At 42.1% G+C, this 20,823-nt stretch overlaps 1 protein-coding gene across 7 annotated transcripts in view; it reads right to left on the bottom strand.

Moving 5' to 3' along the window:
• Window positions 1-20,823, bottom strand: part of DIP2A (disco interacting protein 2 homolog A) — a 145,515-nt gene that overhangs the window by 119,017 nt on the left and 5,675 nt on the right. The window contains exons 2-3 of one of the 7 annotated variants that reach the window (XM_046648006.1): window positions 20,468-20,633; window positions 19,896-20,001 (exon numbers count right to left, since the gene is read on the bottom strand). The exons of 4 other annotated variants lie outside the window; for them this stretch is intronic. The gene's annotated coding sequence lies outside the window, so the exon portion shown is untranslated. The remainder of the gene's footprint in view (window positions 1-19,895; window positions 20,002-20,467; window positions 20,634-20,823) is intronic. 2 more of the 7 variants (XM_046648007.1, XM_046648004.1) reach the window with 2 other exon arrangements.

The raw sequence follows: 20,823 nt of genomic DNA, 5'->3' as shown, positions 1-20,823 counted from the left end.
AGTTAAGAAAGCAGAAGTCCTCTGGAAGGTTTTTAAGCTATGAATTCAATTTGTTAATAGTTACAGGACTATTCAGGTTATTTGCTTCATCTTCGATGAATTTTGGCAGTTTGTGGTTTTCAAAGAATTGGTACATTTTATCTAAGGTGTTGAATGTATGTGGATAGAGTTGTTCACAGTAGTCCCTTATTATCCTTTTAATGTCTGTGGGGTCGATATTAGTATCCTCTTTAATTCTTGATATTTATAATTTGCATCTTCTCTATTCTTTCTGTGTCAGTCTTCTTGAAAGTTTATCAATTTTATCATCTGTTTAAAGAATCAGGTTTTGGTTTCACTGATTTTCTGTATTGTTTTTCTGTTTTCAATTTCATTGATTTCTGCTCTTATCGTTTTCCTTCTGTTAGGGAAATACAAACTAAAACCATGAGGATATACCACTACACACCTACTAGAATGGCTAAAATAATACTGACAGTATTAAGTGCTGCCAAGGATGTGAAGCAAGGGGAACTCATATTGCTGGTGGGTATGCAAAATGGTACAACCACTCTGGAGAAGAGTTTGGAAGTTTTTTATAAAGTTAAACATACACACCCAGGAATTCCACTTTTGGCTATCTACCCTAGAGAATTAAAAAAACCTATGTTGACACAAAAACCTGTACACACATTTATGCAACTTTATTCATAATCACCAAAAACTGGAAACAGCCAGGTGTCACATGTATGGATAAATGGACTGTGGCATAATCATACCATGGAATACTACTCAGCAATAAAAAGGAACAAAATACTGACACACACAAAAATGAGGATGAATCTCAAAGACATTATGCTGAATGAAAGAGGCCAGTCCCAAAAAGTTACATTCTGTATGACATTCCTGAAAAGACAAAACCATAGAGGAGATGAACATACTGGTGGTTGCCAGGTTGTAAGCTTTAAGAGTACGAAGGGATGACTGTAATAGATAGAATGAGGAGTATTTTGGGGTGACAGAGCTGTTCTGTATCCTGATAATGGTAGTGGTTACATGAATCTACATAGGTGTTAAGATTCAAAGAACTGAACATCAAAAGAAAAAAATTTATTTGACTGTATGATAATTAAAAATAACCCCCCCCCCCCCCAACATATATACCATAGGAGAGACTGCTGGGATGGAAAGGATGGATGAAAGATGGCAGCCCTAGGGAAGGGCAACAGAGGCAGAGATGACAAGAGAGGCAAGTGGGTACTCCTCTTCAGAGCATTCCTCAGGCACCTACATACACGTAGGGTAGGTAAATAGAGAAGTCACTTGTTGCAAATCAGAACCCTTGTATCTGAGAGGAACGTCTGACATAAAGAAGTACTTCGGGCAAGCAGCAGCTGGGTGATCCAACAAAGACCAAGTGTGGCCAAAAAAGGAGCACCCCACAAGACAGGGCATAGTGGGTAGGAGGCCCAGGGGCCCAGGCAGGATTCATTCTGGTCCAGTTGGTCTTTGAGTAGACCAACCTTATCTTGACCACTTCAAGTTCAGCACCAGCCAGAGATCAGATGCTTACTAGAGACCTTGAACCCAAGTGAGCTGGACATGTCTACCAGTGTTCTCTACCAGTGTCCATTCCTTTAGAAAGGGTATTGGTCCTCACTTTGTCCCCAGAGAAGGGGTCCAAGGCTCTACTGGGTCCCAATCTGGGCCACACACGCATACCCAGGTTCCTAAGGTAGGGTCTCTGTGTTATCCCACCTGTGGATGTCCACAATGACTGCTGGACTGGACAGGACCTGCTGGAGGTTCCCAAAAGGAGGACAAGGAGGAAGCAATAAAAAGAGGAGTGGGAGGCACACAGGCTCCACACCTGACCACTGTAAAACCTCAAGACAGACCATCACAAAGAGTATCAGGCAGCCTGAGCCTGTGGCACAGGATAAAAGGTGGAGAAAATCTGTGAGGATTAATATTTTGCCTGGTGGCACCATGTGTTGGTTAATAGTGGTTCTTGAACTCAGTATGAGTAGGCGAGAATTTCACTTTCCAAGTTTTAAAGTTTCCCAACACAAGGGTCTTAAATATACAGATCTAATGCACTGCAGAGTTTAAATTATTTATGCTCAACATTGAAGATCATTCATTAAATATACCTTCATAGTAGGGTTTAAATGTCTATTGCCTCATTTGTGATTAAAAGCAGATTTTCTAAGCGTTGTTTAATAAATATTATTTTCTTTTCTCTCCTTTAAGTTTTCAAGAAACCATGGAAAATATGTTGATTAAACACAAAATATATATATTTATATACTTACGAAACTGGCTCAACACAAAGCTGACATAAGGGAAGCCATATTGTAGAAAAGAGACCATGTTTAACTTTGAATGACTTCTGACTAACTAACCCAGGTGGATATGAACCCTCCAGGAAATCCACCTGTTCTGTAGATTTTATGACCCCTGCTAACGCATATACCTCCCAGCTGCAATAAGACAATAACTTCATTCTTTTGAATTCCTCAGGAGTGAGATGACCCCCCAAACAGAGAGTCTATGCTGATAGCCATCATCATTGAAAACTGAAAAATCTGGTGTGGCAACTCCTGGTCTGTAACACCAGAGGGTCAACATTCCTAACCCTCTCCCCTATAACCCACTGGCCTATATAACTGCTTCAAGATTCTGTGCCCCGCTTAAGATGGTTCTTTTGGACATTAGTTGGCCATCTTCCCTCTTGCTAGCAAGCTGTAATAAAATGCTCTTTCTCTGCCACCATCTTGCCTCTTGATGATTGGTTTTTATCTCGTGGCAAGCAGATCGTGCCCTTTGTGTGGTAACACATATTTCTCCACACTCACACACAGAGGAATTCCATTAAGGCAACAGCAGACTAGGGGCTCTGACCAACTTCACCAATGAAAACAACTAGAAAGACTGCATTAAAAAAGTTTTTAAAAAATCTGTTTGAAGATATCAGAGAACTAACAAAGAAGTGAAGAACTGGGGGTCAGTTTTTCCCCTGGAGGGGTCTGAGAAGTTGAAAAGTAATAACCAAGTAGCTGAGCTGAGCAGAGCTCTGAGAGATCCATGGGACTGAGAACTCACCAAGGAGGAGGGGACCTGGAAAACACCCTAGGTTGTTTGTTGAGATTTGGAGGGACCATACCTTGGGTGTGAACTGGAAATAGAGCAGCCCTCACAGGGACTAGAGCTAGTTTCAAATCACTCTCTCTATATGTGGATTAAGGTGATTTTGGATTGTATGAGGCCCCTGCCCATCCACCTGCCAGAAGCAAAAGTAAATCCTTTATGGAGAAACATAGGATCATCTAGAGTCACAAATCATCACTATACCTACAATGTCTGGCCTATAGGTAATGGTAAGCTATGACTAAAAACCATGAAAAACAATAGATAATAGAAAGATACACAGGGAATCCATATGACGGAACTTTAAAAAAACCATGATCAATATGATCAAGGACTTAAAAAGCAGGATTGTGAATTTTTTTAAAGTACGCTCCAGATTTGAAAAATACCATATCTCAAATCCAGGAATAAATTTAAGGAAAGATATGTAAGACCACTAAATAGAAACTAAAAACATTACTGAGATAAATTTTACAAGACCTAAAGAAATGAAGGGATATACCACGTTCATGAATCTGGACACTCAACACTATAAAGATGTCATTTATCTCCAAATGTATCTTCAGAGTCTGAGTAATTCCAATCAAAAATTCTTGCAAGTTTTTTGTGTAGAAATAGACAAGCTGATCCTAAAATGTATTTGGAAATGCAAAAGGCCAAGATTACCTAAGTCAAACTTGAAAAATAAAAAGGGCAGACTTACTCTACCAGATACAGAGACTTAGAGCTAAGCTACAGTACAAAGAGGGGTACATGCTAAGATAGACAATTAGAGCAATGGAGCAGAAATCAGTCCAGAGCAGTGGGGGAAAAGACGACACTTTCCATAAATGTGCTGGCTCAACTAACTGAATAACCACATGGAATAGAAATGAAATGACTTTTTCCTCACACCATGCACAAAATTCAACTCTAGGTGGATTATGCATGTAAATGTGAAAGACAGACCGATAAAGCTTTTTAAAAAACAACATAGGAGAATATCTTCATGATCCTGAAGTACAGAAAGACTTCTTAAACCGGACACAAAGATCACTAACCATAAAAGAAAAAACAAAAATATTTCAGACCTTCAGTATAATTCACAAAGAAGTAATATAGAACAAGAAACAAAAAGAAATACTTTCTCCTCTAAATACGTCTTCAGGTGGGTGGATTAGTTTCCTGTGGCTGCTATAACAAATTACTACAAACTTGGTGTCTTAAAACAAGTGAAATTTATTCTCTCACAATTCTGGAGGCCATAAGTCCAAAATCAGTTTCACTGAGCCATAATCAAGGTGACAGGAGGGCCACACTACCTCTGAAGGCTCTCGGAGAGAATCTGTTACTTGACTCTTCCAGCTTCTTGTGACTACCAACATTCCTTGACTTGCAGCCGCATCACTCCAATTTCTGCCTTGTTGCTCACACTGCCTCTCCTCTGTCTTGTGTGTGCAAATAATCTCCCTCTGCCTCTCTTTTATAAAGACACTTGTGATAGCATATAAAGTCCACCCAAAAAATCCAGGTCACTCGTCTTAAGATCCTTAACTTAATTATATCTGCAAAGACTTTTTTCAAATACAGTAACTTTCACAGGTTCCAGGGATTAAGATCTGATTTCTTTGGGGCTACCAACGAGTGTACTACAGTGGGAGACCAATAAACAAATAGATGTAGATCTTTAAAACTGCCATGCAATTTAGGAAGAAGAACATATGCTTCCTCGAGCTACCTTGGGAAGGGCAAAAGTCTCTAGGTCAACAATGCCAGAGCTACCCTAACAAAGTGGCTACAGAGATAAACTGAATGACCATTTTTAAATGTCCATGGTCTAGTAGGGACAGGTCAACGTACAGAATAAGAGAGATGCTGTGGCCAGAATATGCTTTCAGTGAGATTCATCCCAAACCTGCCTTGACCCACCCGGGATCTGCTTCCTACAATGCTGAGCCCACTTTGACTCCTGTACTTCCCACTAGCAGCCATTTGGGCCTTGCCTAGTCTGAAGGCTCTTTCCACTTCCCCCTTTTTTGAGCTCTTCCCATGCTGGTTTGTGTCTGAGCTCCTGGGCTAAGGCTCTGATGCCTCCCCCTGAGCATTCGCCTAGTGGACTGTGGAGTGATGCTAGTGCCAACTATGCAGATTGCTCATCCTTTGTTTGTTTAAAAAATACACTCGAGATCATATAATAAATGGAGGATATATGTCATTATACATATGTCAAAACCCATAGGATATATACCACCATAAGGCAAACTACAGATCCGGGGTGATGATGTGTCAGTGTGGGTTCACTGATGTCACAAATGTGCCACTCTGGTGGCGGTTGTTGATAGCGGAGGAGGTTGTGCACGTGTGGGAACAAGGGGTATATGGGCACTCTCTATACTTTCCACTCACTTTTGTTATGAACCTAAAATTGCTCTAAAACATAGCTTATTAACTTAAAAAATATATACACTTGGGAGAAAAAAATTAATATACCTTGGTATAATCATGTAAGACAATATCACAAAGTAGTAGTTAGAGTGAGCTACAGCTACATGTATTACCACAATTATTATCATAATTTTAAAAACAAAATGTTGAGATAAAAAGCAAGTTTCAGAAGGAGTCATATAGTAGTACATCATTTATGTAAAGTTTTAAAACATGCAAAACAGCACTAAGATTGTTTAAGGTTATATGGAAATGCAATAAAATAGAACACCAGGTTCAGGAGAGAAGTTAGGGGATGGAATCAGAGTGTGTGTGGCTTCAACTCTCTCTGTAACAATTCTTTGAAAAAAGACCTGAAGCTAATATGGCAAAATTTTAATTTTTTTAAGTCAGTGGTAGGTACCTAGGTGTGTACACCATGATTCTCATAAGTTTTCTGTATGTTTGAAATATTTCACAACTAGAAAAAAAAATTTTAAAGCAGTCATTCACATTCAACAGTTTCTAACTCTTAAAAGACTGTCAAACTGAATTCTGCAGTCGGCTAGGTTGCAACTCCCAAGGATGAAAGAGTCCTTGCTCAATGCAAATGTCTGCCATATTTTCTACAGTCCTCATGAGCTTATTTAAATTATCCCATTTAACTAAGTAAGACCCTGAACACTCAGTTAGGTCATACAGACAGACAAACAAATATCACAGAGAAGGATAATAAGATTCTCCCATAAAAATATCCCTCTTGGCTAACAAGTCTGTATTAAACAAATGGGTAAACAGACAATAAACCTATTAGAAATAGCAGACATTTAAAGAAAGAATGCTTTTAAACATCACTTGGTGAGATACAGCCACACTGTGGTATGATTCTTATTGGACACTCATGATTAGAACTTAACATACTCTTGCAACTCGAAGAAGAATTTAAATATCATCCACTCCAGTATTTTTCCAGCTTTTCAGCTGCACACCTTCCAATCAAGTGAACTCTTCTGAGGAGTATGAAGTGGAGAAGCCACCGTGACTGAGGCAGAGGTGGGGCTTGTCCTCTGATCATCCTCTTCCCCATACAACTGGTGGCCCCTTCTCAGGGAATGGCATGGCAGACTCCGGAAAACCAGTGAAAACTACACCCTCTCCTCACCACCACCTTCCACTCCTATCCCTCCCAACTCAGTTCAAAGGACACACTGTCCATTACCGATCTCCCCAACTCCTGTCTTCCCTACCTAGATAGTGCTTGCTGTTCTGATCCACCTTTCTGACTTCTCAGAATCTAGACTGCTGTGAATTTCTTTTTAATTTTTAAAACTTCTACCATTTCAATGAGATTTGGGGAAGAAGAGTCATCTTTACCTAACGGTTGGTCATGAATATCGACCAAGAAAATCCTCCATTCCCACAAACACTTCTTATCTTGAGACCCTCTTCTGCCTCAGCTGCATAGATGCCCACACTTCTGTTTCATCTGTTCTTGCTGTGGCACCTTCTCCTGTCTTCCCTCTGGCCTCCTTTCTTTGCCTTTCTCTTATGGGTTTGGGTTCCTCGTGGTTTCGTCTTAGATCCTCTGCATTATTCAGTTCTCCCTACAGGGTGATCACATTCACTTCTATTACAATTTATGTGCCAATGACTTCCAAATTTCTACTTGTAGACTAGCCCTTTCTAGAAAGTACCAGTGCTACATATCCAAATGCACCCTGGATACCACTGCTTGGATCTCCTAGAGATACCTCACACTCAACAGGTATAAACAGACATTCTTTCTGTTCCACACCTTTGTAAACAACCCCATCATCTCCCAGTCACTCATTTGAGAAATTTGGAAGTCATCCTAGACTCTCCTTCAATGTCCACTTCTTTACACTAAAGCCTCCTGATTCTATTTCAGACCACTGTCTCCAGCCCACTGGCTCAGCCTCTGTCCAGGCCGCTACAATCTCTTGCCCTAGATTACTGCAATGGGTTCTTTAATTTTTCTGCTCTCAATTTCATATCCCTCCAATCCATTCTCTGCAAGCTGACAGAAAAATCATTCTATATAACAGAGAGAGAGAGAAGAGGAGACAGAAGAAGAGAGAGACAGAGATCACACAGGAATATTCCAACTGCTGCTCAATACCTTAAAAAAAAAAGTTAACTGCTGGCTTCATCATTTATTAAGGAAGACTCGTTTAAAATAAAGCACCCAAGAATAACCACTCCCTTAGCCCTTTTTTAAAAACAGAAAATTGGCCATCTCTGTTTTCAAGATTTCATGGGTTCTTGAACGCGTACACACAGCCTATTTTAATCTTTCCCATTTTTCTCCCCATTGTCAAGCGCAGGGATAAAAAAATTGCATAAGATACACTTTGATGGTAATACTCTTTCAGATTGCCTTTAAGCAGGGCATATAATTTTCTGTGTTGTCCAATGCAGTTGCCACCAGCCATATATAGCTATTTGAATTTTAATTAAAAGTAAATTGAATTGACTATTCAGTTCCCGAGTCCCACTAGCCACATTATAAGTGTTTAAAAGTCACATGTAGCTAGTGGCTACCATACTGGACAGCACAAAACATTTCCATCACCACAGAAAAGTTCAGCTGTGCTGCTCCGGAGCTGACAGGTGCCTGTCTTACTCCCAGTCACCTCACACATCCACAACCCCCACCTGGCTGCAGGAGGCACTTCAGTTTGTTCCAACACTGGTCTAGACTCCAGAGAGTCCATTCCAAATGCCTTAGTAGGATGTGTAAATCCTCGCATGAGCTAGCCCCTGCCAACCTGCTCTCTCCACCCATCTGCCTGAGGTGCACTGTCTGGAAATCCCCTGGCCCACTCAGCTTTGGCTCATCTTCCTTTGTCTAGCGTGTTCTTCCCTGCTTTCCTACTCCACCTTCCTCACACATGCCTTCAGAACAAAGCTGGAAGAAACTTTATTTCCGCTATTGACCCTGCTTGCCCAGTACTGATGATCACTCCCCTTCTTGAGCCAAATGGGTCCTGTACACATTTCACAACACTGCCACTATTTACGTGTCTTTCAGCCCCCACTAGGCCAACAGCCTCTTGGCACTCAGTCTCTTGAATGTTGCTGAATGACAGGGATGACACCCTGAGTATCTCAGTCTGCTTGGGCTGCCACAACAAAATACCACAAACTGGGTGGTTTAAGTAACAGAAATTTATTTTATCACAGTTCTGGAGGCTAGATGTCTGAGATCAAGGTTTCAGCAGGTTTGTTTTCTTCTAAGGCCTCTCTGCTTAGCTCTCCTTCTCAGTGTGTCCTCACATGGCCTTTCTCTGTGTGCATCCACTCCTGGTGTCTCTTAACCTTTTTATATGGACACCAGTCCTGGTGGATTAGGGCCCACCCTTAGGACCTCATTTAAACCTTAATCACCTCCTTAAAGGACCTATCTCTAAACACAGTCACACTGGGGTTAGGGCTTCAACATATAAAATTGGGGCGGGGGGGGAAGTGTGTGCACAATTCAGTCCATAACACCAAGATTATCTAATAATGAGGCTGGAATCTCTCATTTCTTTAAGCTTTATCTCAAAGTGATCCTAATTTTAGCGTTTCTTGGTTGTTTCCTGAAATCCTTAACCTCCTTCATCTTCAGAGATAAACTAAGGAAACAAAGCCTAAGAATTACATAGGCAAAAGGCTTTAAGCTCTTCTGAGTTACTCACCTGCTTTCAACAAGGAAGAGTGTGTCCTTTTAAGTTTCAGATACTCAATTTAAAGGTTCTTTACCAAAGATCCTGAAGAAAAAGTTGTTCTGAAATCTGGAAGGGAATAAAAATTTTTCTCTGCTATTTCAAAAATGGTACTCTTAATCCATGAATAGTCGGTATAGACTGAAGGGACAGGATTACTATTCCTTCCTTAAAGTTGAACAACACAGAGCCAGACTGAAAGGAAACCTCTGCGTGATTATTGTCTCCAGGGATTACCTGAGGTGCTACCTCAAGAATCCAGGAAATCTTAAGAACAGAGACCATTCATTTCCTGTGTGAAAAAGGGAAGTGGGGCCCTTGGGTGCATCACTTCAAGTGATTATCAATAAACAATAGATGTAACTATTTTTAGGTGTTGTCTTTCACCAACTATACAGGTTTTTCTATGCCAAGTACTTGGTATGTAACTTAGTCTTTTTAATACACAAGTAGAATACCAGAAATGTTAGATAAATTTGAAGGTATAAAGATTGAACCACAAGGATTATGTTAGTCTCACTCAGAAGCAAGCTCAGCGCAAAGAAAGTGCTACAGCAAGAATTAGTTTTAAAAGATTAACTGGCAGAGCAGAACAAAGTAAAGTTTTCCCATTAACTTAACCCACCTTCATTTCCACCCTTTCTTCAGTTACATCATATAAAGTGAATAAATACTTTGTATGAATTCATTTTTATATTAAATGTTGTATGTCACATCAAGTAAAAGAAGACATTAAAAGACGATATAAAAAATGTGTTTTCAAAAAGTACAACTCTTTGTACTTTTCAAATAAAAAGACAGAACACTCATCCTAGACCCCGATGATGAGAGAGGGGCCACAGCAAAAACACATCAGCATTCACTGAAGGTGCACCATGTGAGACGTGAGTGCCGGGTATCTGCTATGGGGTTGATTCCACTCCCCCAGGCTCATATTTCCAGGAGGACTCTTCATCAGGCAGAGATTCTTCAATCTAGCAGACCAGTGCCCCCACCTCCGAGTCTCTTTTCAAACTTCTAAGTCCTGGATGTATATTTACCCCATTTTGTGAGACTGGAGGTCAAAGGAGAGAAGAGAACTAAACGACCAATAGAGGCTGCCTCGGAGAGTACAACCCTGACCCACATACCCCACACACCTCGCAGAGGGCCTGCCCCTGGGGAGAAGGGCCAGGTGGCTCTCCCTCAAGAAGGGTGCCCTCGAGACACCACATTGCTTCCTCCCTGCCAACAAGTGCCTTGTGTGAGAAATCAAGGTGGTTTACAGCAGTCAGCTGGCCAGCTGAGGAAGGGGCCCACGGCCAGCACCGAGCAAAATGGCAACGTCACTCTCTTCAAGGTCCTTATGACTGAGTAGGAAAGACAAACACAAGACAGGATTCTCTGAAAGTACCTCCTTATGATAAGTGCTTCTAAAGAAAAGTAGATGGTGCTGAGTCATGTAAGGGAGACCCAGCCAAGCTGGGGGTGGGGGTTAGTGGTCAGTTTTCCAGTACCACTTCAATAGAAATAGCTTTACAATTAGTAGTCAGGAGTCAGGTTAGGCCTCAACTGCCTAATAAACTAACAGGGAAAGTGATATAGCATTAGGGTAGCAAATTCTTGATATCAGGTCATGGTAGTAGTTACTGCACGAAGCATTTACTAAACATTTACTGGACACAGTAGCGAATGAATTCTTTTTTTTTTTTAGGAAGATTAGCCCTGAGCTAACTGTTGCCACCAATCCTCCTTTTTTTGCTGAGGAAGACTGGCCCTGAGCTAACATTCATGTCCATCTTCCTCTGCTTTATACGTAGAACACCTACCACAGCATGGCTTGCCAAGCAGTGCCAAGTCTGCACCCGGGATCCAAACCAGCCAACCCTGGGCCAACACAGTGGAACGTGTGAATTTACCCACTGCGCCACCAGGCCAGCTCCTGAATGAATTTTTCAAAATCATCCCAAAACAGTGAAATGATCAGGCCAACTAGCTGGCATCACCATCCTCACTCATCATCTCACTCTTTGTCTCCAGCCTTGTCCTATTCAACCAGTCTCATCATGGGGACACAGACCTTGCATGAGGCACCTGTCAGATGATGGCTCTCTGCCACAGAATAACCATCAATCCTGGGGAGACACATAGGGCCCTATCAGATCTCCGCCACTGCCCCGTTTGTCCCCTCTCCTCCACACACCTGGACCTCCGTGAAGCTCCTTGTATAGGACAGGTCCTCATCTGCCTTGTGGCCTCTCAAACTGCGGAGCCCTCAACCCAGACAAATCTCCCAGAAATATACAGTTTCTCATCTTGCCTCAAATGCCCTTCCTCAGAGAGGCCTTTCTTGTCCATCCTAGGGAAAACTGCAGCCTCCTCCTCTCAAATATACAAATGCATGCTCCCTATCCCTCTTCCCTCCTTATTTTTCTCAATTGTGGTAAGTGTATCACAATCTAATATTCCATATATTTTTATTCGTATTATCACCTTATTCCCCCACTAGAATATATGTCTGAGAGAGTAGAAATTTCTGTTTTGTGTACTGCTATAATTCCTCAACACATATTTGAAAGCAATGATGAATAAAAGATCCATCTCCAGCTTGAACCACTCCCCTAAAGTCCAGACTCGCACATCACACTGCCGACTCAACATCCCCACATGGCTCCCTCATACACTTCACACAGTTAATCTGTGCAGATAAGTTCTTCCTTGAATAAATAAACTACTGCATTTTCCCTCAAATCCAGTCATTCCCTCTCCCCTCATCTCACCACTGTACATGCAGCATCTCAAACCCAAAACCTAGTATTCAATTCTTGACTCCTTGCTGACTTCCTCCCAAAGCATCCAGGCCATCAGCAAATCCCCTCAGTTCCACCTTCAGAATCCACCTCAGATCCAATCACTTCTCACCTCCCCCTGCAGCCACCATCCTGGATTGAAGCTACCATTTCTCACCCAGCAGTGCCTGCCTCCTAAATTGTCTCTCTCTGGACTCACTCTTGCCTCCCTCTAATCCCTTCTTGACACAACAACTAGTGAGTCTTTAAGGACATAAATAGTCAAAATAGCAAAACTCCAGTGGCTCCTCATCACACTTAAAAATCAAAGATCCACCAGGCCTCAGGCTGCCTTCTTGGCCTGTCTCCTTGTTGCCCGCAGCTGCAAAGGGCAAGGAATGACAGGTACCGCCAAAGCTACTTGGTTGTTTAAGCAATCAAAGTTTATTGATAGAGAGAAACAGAACAAGGAGCAGGGGTAAAGGGGAACAACAAATCAGGACTTACAACATCCACACCACAATCAGCCAGGGATGTCCCAATAGTTTGTACGGCGGGTAGGAGTGCAGATTGTCCAGGTCTGAGGCAAAGCGTCCTTTCCTCAGTGAGACTTCCCCGGCTGATTGTGGTGTGGATGTTGTAAGTACTGATTTGTTGTTCCCCTTTATCCCTGGCTCCTTGTTCTGTTTTCCTCTATCATAAACTTTGATTGCTTAAACAACCAAGTAGCCTTGGCAGTACCTGTCATTCCTTGCCCTTTGCAGCTGCGGGCAACACTCCTACAACTCACCCATCTTCTCTCATCACATGACTCACCCAGCTTATTCCTCCTGTGGCCATGGCCCAGCTAATCCACCTGTTTGGGATGCTCTCTCCCTATTCACATGGATGGCTCCTCTTGTCACTCAATTTGCCTGTCCAGAGGTATTTTCTGACCACCAGTCTAAAGTAACCTCCCCAAGTCCCAACTTCTCTCCCTCTACCAGTTGTTAAAAGAAGGCAAACTGATGGAGCAAATGGTGCCTTTCTTTACAGGAGAGTCTGGAATCCCACATAACAGGTCAGTGGACACAGAGAACACACCAGCTGGCTCTGATGCCTGGGACAGAGGAGAGCAAGGCAGGCTTGGCATCTGTTCTCATGAAGCATCACGATGGAGAACCAAACCAGAGTCTACCACAGGCACAGGCGAGAGTCCTGAGAAGAGTGAATAATTCAGTTCAATACAAGTTGACCACCAACTATGTGCCAGGTACAACCTCAAAGAATAGACCATCAATAAGGGAGACATGGGGCTGGCCCCGTGGCCAAGTGGTTAAGTTCGTGTGCTCTGCTGCAGGCGGCCCAGTGTTTCATTGGTTCGAATCCTGGGCACGGACATGGCACTGCTCATCAAACCACGCTGAGGCAGCGTCCCACATGCCACAACTAGAAGGACCCACAACTAAGAATATACAGCTATGTACCGGAGGGCTTTGGGGAGAAAAAGGAAAAAAAAAATATTAAATAAATAAATAAATAAATAAGGGAGACAGACACTTTAACCAACAACACCAGATAAACCAGCCCTTCCAACTTAGGTCTAGACCAGTGACCCCATAAGGCAGTTCAGGGCCTCTGAAAGCAGATGCTATGACAAGATTAGACATGCAAGAGACTTATGTGGGAAAACCCCCGTGAGGGAAAATCAGGAAGGAGCAGAGGAGGCTGGAGAGCCGTCAGATGTGATTCAGGAGGATTCTAGAGGAAGTGAGAGGAAAGCAAGACAGGTTGTGCAGGAAAAGTCTTAGACTCTACATAGCTCTAAGAAAGTTTAAAGCTAATATGGAGTCCTCCAGTCCCCTTTAGGAGTCACAGCCCTCTAGGAACGAGCCTGCTTTTGTATTCCTGCAATAGGAAGCGTGGCCTCAGTGTGAAGGCAGTGTGAACCCAGAGTCCAGCAGGTGAAACCATAGGTGGATTACAGCCACTGTAGGGCCTGGAACAACTTGCTAGATTAGACTTGAGTCTTCAAGCTCTACACCAGCAGGGCCTCTCCAGCTCAAGCTGGGACTCCACAGAACACTCATCTCAGCCTCACGTTTTTCTTCCTGGTAGTTTAGAGCAACAAAGACTACATCCTGGTTCAATGGCTCCCCGAGGCACAGGTCTGTCCTTCTGATGGCTTCGCTTATTCTGAAAAACTGTTATCAAAAAGCTAAGTATTCAGGGGCCAGCCCAGTGGCAGAGCGGTTGAGTACGCACGTTCCCCTTTGGCAACCCAGGGTTCGCTGGTTCAGATCCTGGGTGCGGACATGGCACCGCTTGGCAAGCCATGCTATGGTAGGCGTCCCACATAGAAAGCAGAGGAAGATGGGCACAGATATGAGCTCAGGGCGAGCCTTCCTCAGCAAAAAGAGGATTGACAGCAGTTAGCTCAGGGCTAATCTTCCCCGCCACCCCCCCCCCCCCAAAAAAAGCTAAGTATTCAAACAATTACAGAAGATTCTTGCTTTAAAACTGAAAACACCGTGTGTAATTTTCACTCTTTTAATTCAACAAACATTCATTAAAATGCCTAAAATGTACTAAGTGCTGAGGACATAAAGATGAACAGATCAAAATTTCCTCTTGAAGTGCTTTCTGTGAAGTGGCAAAGAAAAGACAAGCAAATAAATACAACATTGTGATAAACCCTACTAGAGTGATACAATGAATGCTAAAGGGACAGAAGAGCCAGCACCTGATTGGGGCAGGGGCTGCGGTTCCTAGAGGAAGGCAGAGCTTCAAAGAGAAAGCCAAGTTTAAACTTAAGTCTTAAAACAAAGGCAGGAATTCAACAGGTGCAGAATAGCTGGCAATGAACAGTATGTGCAAAGTTTTAGGATATTAAAGTTGAAATCATAGTACTGATATTCTTTTAAAAACTTATAAATTAAAATTGTGTAAAGAGACAATTGCACTAGGATAATACATTATGAAAAGAAAGAAACTCTAAAGGGAATATTCCTGAATCATGAATAATGGATTTTGCTAAAGTGAGACATACAAGCATCTAGTTAGTATAATTTTTAAATTATAATGTTTTATTATATTGATTATACTTGATAAACAAATGGCAAGCAAGAGGATATACTGGAGTATATGAGGAAACCATCTGGTGTAAACCTAATTCGGCCTGACCTTGTTTTTCCAAAAGCGCCTAACCTGGCTGTGGCCATTGAGCACGCATTGTATATCTGCTTTAAGCATTTGCTATGTCCCAAAGACAGGAACAAATGGCCTTAAGATACAGATGCAACTTCCCCCAATTAGCATTTCCTTAAAGATAAGCATCAGAGTCCTCCTGGACTAGGAACTGATTGCTGCACTCACCTGTGACCACTCAGCTCGAGATAACAGACCTGCTACCCTGCTGTGTCCACTGAGACAGCAGACCTACCGACCTGCTATGTCCATCAATTGCTGTGCAGACAGAGCAGTCTCGTGACTATTGTAAAAGGGACATTTCAGTCATATGTGATAAATGCTCTTTGATGGTATATAACCACTCTGTAACCCCTACTTCTTTGGTGCCCTTCCTTCCTTGGGGAAGGAAGGCCCTGAGCTAAGCTAGTCCTCAGATCTGGCTCATAATAAACTCACCCCAATTTTCATTTATGGATTGGTTATGGATTATTTTCACTGATTATGAATTATTTCCTATCTTTTGAACTGATCTTTTACCCATGCACGAATTTGTAATATGATGCATTGATCATTTGGGAAATAGTGATTCACAGAATTATGCAGATCTTCCAAACATTGACACATTTCATTACATAACATCAAAAACTCACATTCGTTAATATTGCCAATGATCTCATCAAAAAAGGCTTTAATTACTGGGAAGTTGTCAAGCTCATGGTAGCAGATAAGTTTTTTTAAATTTAAATTTTTGTTTGAAAGCACAGATATTATCATTGGCCATAAATTCTGATAGTTGTCCTCTTTCATTTATTTTCCAGAAAATGTCTATCAAATACTCAAGTCTTCGGGCTGGCCCAGTGGCACAGTGGTTAAGTTCGCATGCTCTACTTCAGTGGCCTGGGGTTTGTGGGTTCGGATCTCAGGTATGGACCTACACACCACTCATCAAGCTATGCTGTGGCAGCATCCCACATATAAAATAGAGGAAGACTGGCACAGATGTTAGCTTGTTGACAATCTTCCTCAAGCAAAAAGTAGAAGACTGGCAAAGGATGTTACTCAGGGCTTATCTTCTTCACCAAAAAAACCCAAAAAACAAAAAGCCAAGTCTGCATAACTGTAGCTTGTCCATCACTCTTTTTTCCAAGTAAAAATGGCATTCCACAACAAAAGCAACTAGATCATTTTGCAACTCAAACTGTGCAACTGTTGTTCCTCAAAACAGGCCCTGTACCTCTCTGTGCAGCAGAAATGCTTTATGTACACTTCCCTTTTCCTCATGTAGACTATTAAAAAGATGAATACTGAAGAGTCAAGATTTCAGAAAATTAATTTTTACTATTTCATCAAGGACAGATATGTTTAAGTGAAAGCGGCACTTTTTTTTTACTGCAAGTGGGGAAGTGGTGAAGAATGCAATGATTGTTAGTATGATTTGGGGCCCTTGCCTCAATTTGTGCTAAGGCATCAGCAGTTTTACCCATCATTGCTTTTGCACCATCGGTACAAACGTAAGGAAAACAGAAACAACATCTTAGTAGCAGTATAAAAATAGTCTTCCCTCATAGGCCCCCAGAAAGGGTCTCAGGGACCCCGAGACGTGTGAACCACGATTTGGGAACCACTGGCAGATTTCTTCTGGAAGGAAACCCAGGAAATGGATACTAGAGGCCACCTCTGGGGATAGATAGGGGGTGGTTAGAAGGGAGACTCACTCTACCCTACATTTCCTTTGAACTGTTTCATTTCTCTGTCATGTGTATCTACATTATTTTTTAATACAACATTGTGCAAAACCTTATGATCAATGAAGAAACAAAGCTAAACCTAACCTTCATCAGGGGAAACATTAGCTAGCACCTAGTGGGCACTCAATAATTACTGAACGAATATATACAACAATGCAAAAAACAAAAAGTGGCAAGAACGCCAAAAGACAGGGCAAGTGTGATGAGAATTCCAAGTAGCAACATCAGAAATGATCATGGCGGCTGGCCCCGTGGCCAAGTGGCGAAGTTTGTGCGCTCTGCTGCACGCGGCCCAGTGTTTTGTTGGTTCGAATCCTGGGCGCGGGCATGGCACTGCTCATCAAACCACGCTGAGGCAGCGTCCCACGTGCCACAACTAGAAGGACCCACAACGAAGAACATACAACTATGTACCGGGGGGCTTTGGGGAGAAAAAGGAAAAAAATAAAATCTTGAAAAAAAAAAAAAGAAATGATCATGAAAGGCTCAAAATAAGAAGGCATTTGGGCTGGGCTTTGACAGATGAATAGAATTTGGACATGACAACTTTAATACACCACAAAATATTTAGGAAGCACAATAAATGTTTAGTGATGTAAAGGCAATGGCAGACTGTCATTTTGAAATCTAAGAATTATATCACAAATTTTTGAAATTAAAGATGCTTAAAGAGGATAAAAGCTTTGTGAAGAAGTCCCTTCCTCTATACCCACAAGAGAGCTTTTCCCCTATTCCACCCAGGCTGAGGCCCCTGCATTATCAGAATACAGGAAAACAAGAAAAAGACTAAAGTTAAAGCTACAGAATAGACCTATTTACCAGAATAAAGAAACAGGAGTGGGATAAATGTAGCCTATTGTATCGGAATTTCCTCTCTAAACCACTGCAGGTCACTAAAACAAAGAACAAACCTTATACCATTGTCTGCATTTTTAAAGCAGTTCAGCAGCAATAGCTCCAAGATACTGTACAGTACCAAAATCAGTTGTGAGGTATATCGAAGGTAATTTGATACAATAATAGGTAAAACACAAGTATTTAAGAATTCTTTTCTAAAAAATCATGATCATACCTCTAGTAACCTCATTTTCATCCACGGACATTCTGATAAGCTTTGGGGAGCCACATGTATGAATTGTTCTGTGTGTTCATGGTGGGTGGAGTCTAAGAAGAGTGTGGTTCTGTGCAATTCTACCCTTCAACCTCATCTTAATTTGAAGGGAGATCCTAAGTCAAGGAGGGTGAAACAGCCAGGAAAGTTAGGGAGCAAGATCACAGCAGTACCTTATTTCCCTTTTGAGAATCAATAACAGAAGTAATAAGCAAACCTGCCCTCTGGGAAAAAAATCAGTGCATTCTAAGACCACAACTTTTCCTGAGAGCCAATCTCAATTACAAGGAGAGAATCAGTGAGGATGCTGGAGAACAAGGCCACACGTGAGTTATGAATAAAAGCCCCGGCACACTTTCAACTAGTCACTGCTGGTGTACAGGATGACGGGAAGTCATGCATGATTTTCCAGATTATCTAGGTATCTATCACTCACTACCAGTCTCCAGGAAGGCAGCATTTTGTCTGTTATTTCTTCTTCCCACCAACCTGCCCAGCACAGTGCCAACTCTAAGTTTTAAGCAATTTCTCATTCAGACAAATGTGAGTGCTGTGAAGTCATCCTACTTTGACATTACTTTATTCTGAATTACACGTTTCTCCCTCCCCCGAAATGGGGGTGGGGAGAATGCAAGGACAAAGAGGGTTCCACTTTCTACTTTTACTTCATCAAAATATAAAAATAATGACAATGAAACTAACTTCAGCTGCTTTGGAACTGGGCTTTATTAATAATACTTTCCTTTAATTATATAAACAAAACACCTTACCATTTTCAAAACACTTTCACATATACTATCTGACTGAATCTTCACGAGAACTGTGGGACGTCAATAAGGGTGGTGTTCATCTTCTTTTACAGCTGACCAAAACCAACTTCAGAGATGTTATAATTCATGGTGGAGATTCATGGACACTTAGCAGATGCTAGCCACTGTGTGAAGATGTCAAAACTCTGCCTAAGACACAGTCCCTATCAAAAAGTATCTCCAAGTCCAATGGGGAAGCCCTGTGTCAACAATAATCACAACACAAACTGAAGAAGCCAGCATCAAAGGTGTGGAAGCACCCTGGGAGCAGGACCAAGCATGACTGTGCCGGAGTAATCACTGACCTATTTGGGCCAAAAGAAAGGTGTCAGGCCAGTGTAGGAGCTGGGGCAGAAGCCAGGGCTCCTACTTCCTTGGCTGTTGCTGCACTCTTCTGTCTCTTCCCTTTAACATTTTGTTCACCCCCTTCCTCAACTTAAGCTACATTTCCAGGTTCCTCTCCACTTACATATAATTTTACACCCTTTACTTATCTATACATCCTCTACATATGTCTAAAATGACAACAGTATAAACAGATTAAACAGATAAGCATTTCTTTTACTGAAGTACTTTTCTTTATGTGTGTTCTGTTGTACAAATTATGAAGTTCTTTGAGGAAAGGATCCAATTTTATCTAACAGTCAACTCCTAGAAAGTACTCAAACACAACCACAAAACAAGGAATTCAGAGAATAACAAATACACTGGAGCAGAAATTAGGGTGCAATCTGCAAAAACGTTATTTGAAATGTGTAAAATCTAGCCTGCATCTACATGATTTTCCCTGAAGTACTATAACAAATTCAGAACAGGAGTTCCTGTCAGAACCATTCCTAATTTGAGTTTTCCAAACTTTCCAAGAGCATCTAGTTACCAAGAATTCTCAAATCCACCCATTTCTTATTGTAATTCCATTAAAAACAATGCACTACACATCATAGAACTTTTAAAAATTCAAACACTGAATTCAAAACACGTGTAAGTAGATGTTGTATTATCTGTAAAACAAAGATAACAACAGCACCTACCTCCCTAAGGTTGGTGAGGATTAAATGAGTTAGCACAAGCCAGTGCATATTTATTAGATGGTTGTTTCAAGAATTCACTACCCCAACCTGAGCCAAACATATCAACCTGAAACATAAAGTAAGAATAATAAGACTATGAAAAAAGTGTATTCTAAAAGATGAAAATGCATTTAAGTTTAAAAAGGAGTTAAACATTTAGATGCTTTTCTTCAAGGGCTACAAGGCTTCCCTGATCCCGGGCAGGAACTTACTCTTGCACGATGACAGCTGAACAGAACATCAGGACACAAACCTTGGGGAGAGATGACATCTAGACAACGAGAGCCACCCACCCCCTGAAGCTGAATTTTCCCAGTCTCTTTTTACCAAACATCCATTTATGGGACACATTTTTCTTCATTTTTAAAAGTTCCGTAAAAGGGGCTACTAACTTCGTTCTAAGCGTTAAGCGCTTTCCGTGTGTTAAGGTATTTGAGCCTTAAAACAATCGAAAGGCAGGTGCTGTTCTAACCCGTTTCACAGGGGAGGAAACTAAGGCACACAGGGCTGAGGTTGGGCTCACAGGTCCACACCTCATGCCGGCAGCAGCTGCTGGGGTCAGCCCGCTTCGTGAAGCCCTGACCTGCTGCTTTGGGCTCTGACATTCACCGCTCACTGAGTGGACACAAATGGTCTTTCCCAGCAAGATTCACGAGGCGGAGGCCAAACCATCCAGTCAAAGCGCAGAGCGCAGGGTGCCTGTGGGCGCCCAAGGGTTGAGGATCAGGGATCCGATCACGAGAAGCCAGGCGGGGGTCGCGGGTCCCGGGTGCCAGACGCATGACGGGGGTCCCAGGTGTAAAGGGCCTGGGCACGGTCCTCAGGTAAGCAGTGGGGGCAGGGGTCTCCAGATGTCCGGGTGAGGGCCGGGATGGGGGCGGGGTCCGGG

The sequence above is a fragment of the Equus quagga genome, chromosome 21, assembly GCF_021613505.1.
Source record: "Equus quagga isolate Etosha38 chromosome 21, UCLA_HA_Equagga_1.0, whole genome shotgun sequence".
NCBI classification, from domain to species: domain Eukaryota; kingdom Metazoa; phylum Chordata; class Mammalia; order Perissodactyla; family Equidae; genus Equus; species Equus quagga.
Note: the sequence above shows the minus strand (reverse complement) of the source record. Positions and strands in the feature narration are given on the sequence as shown.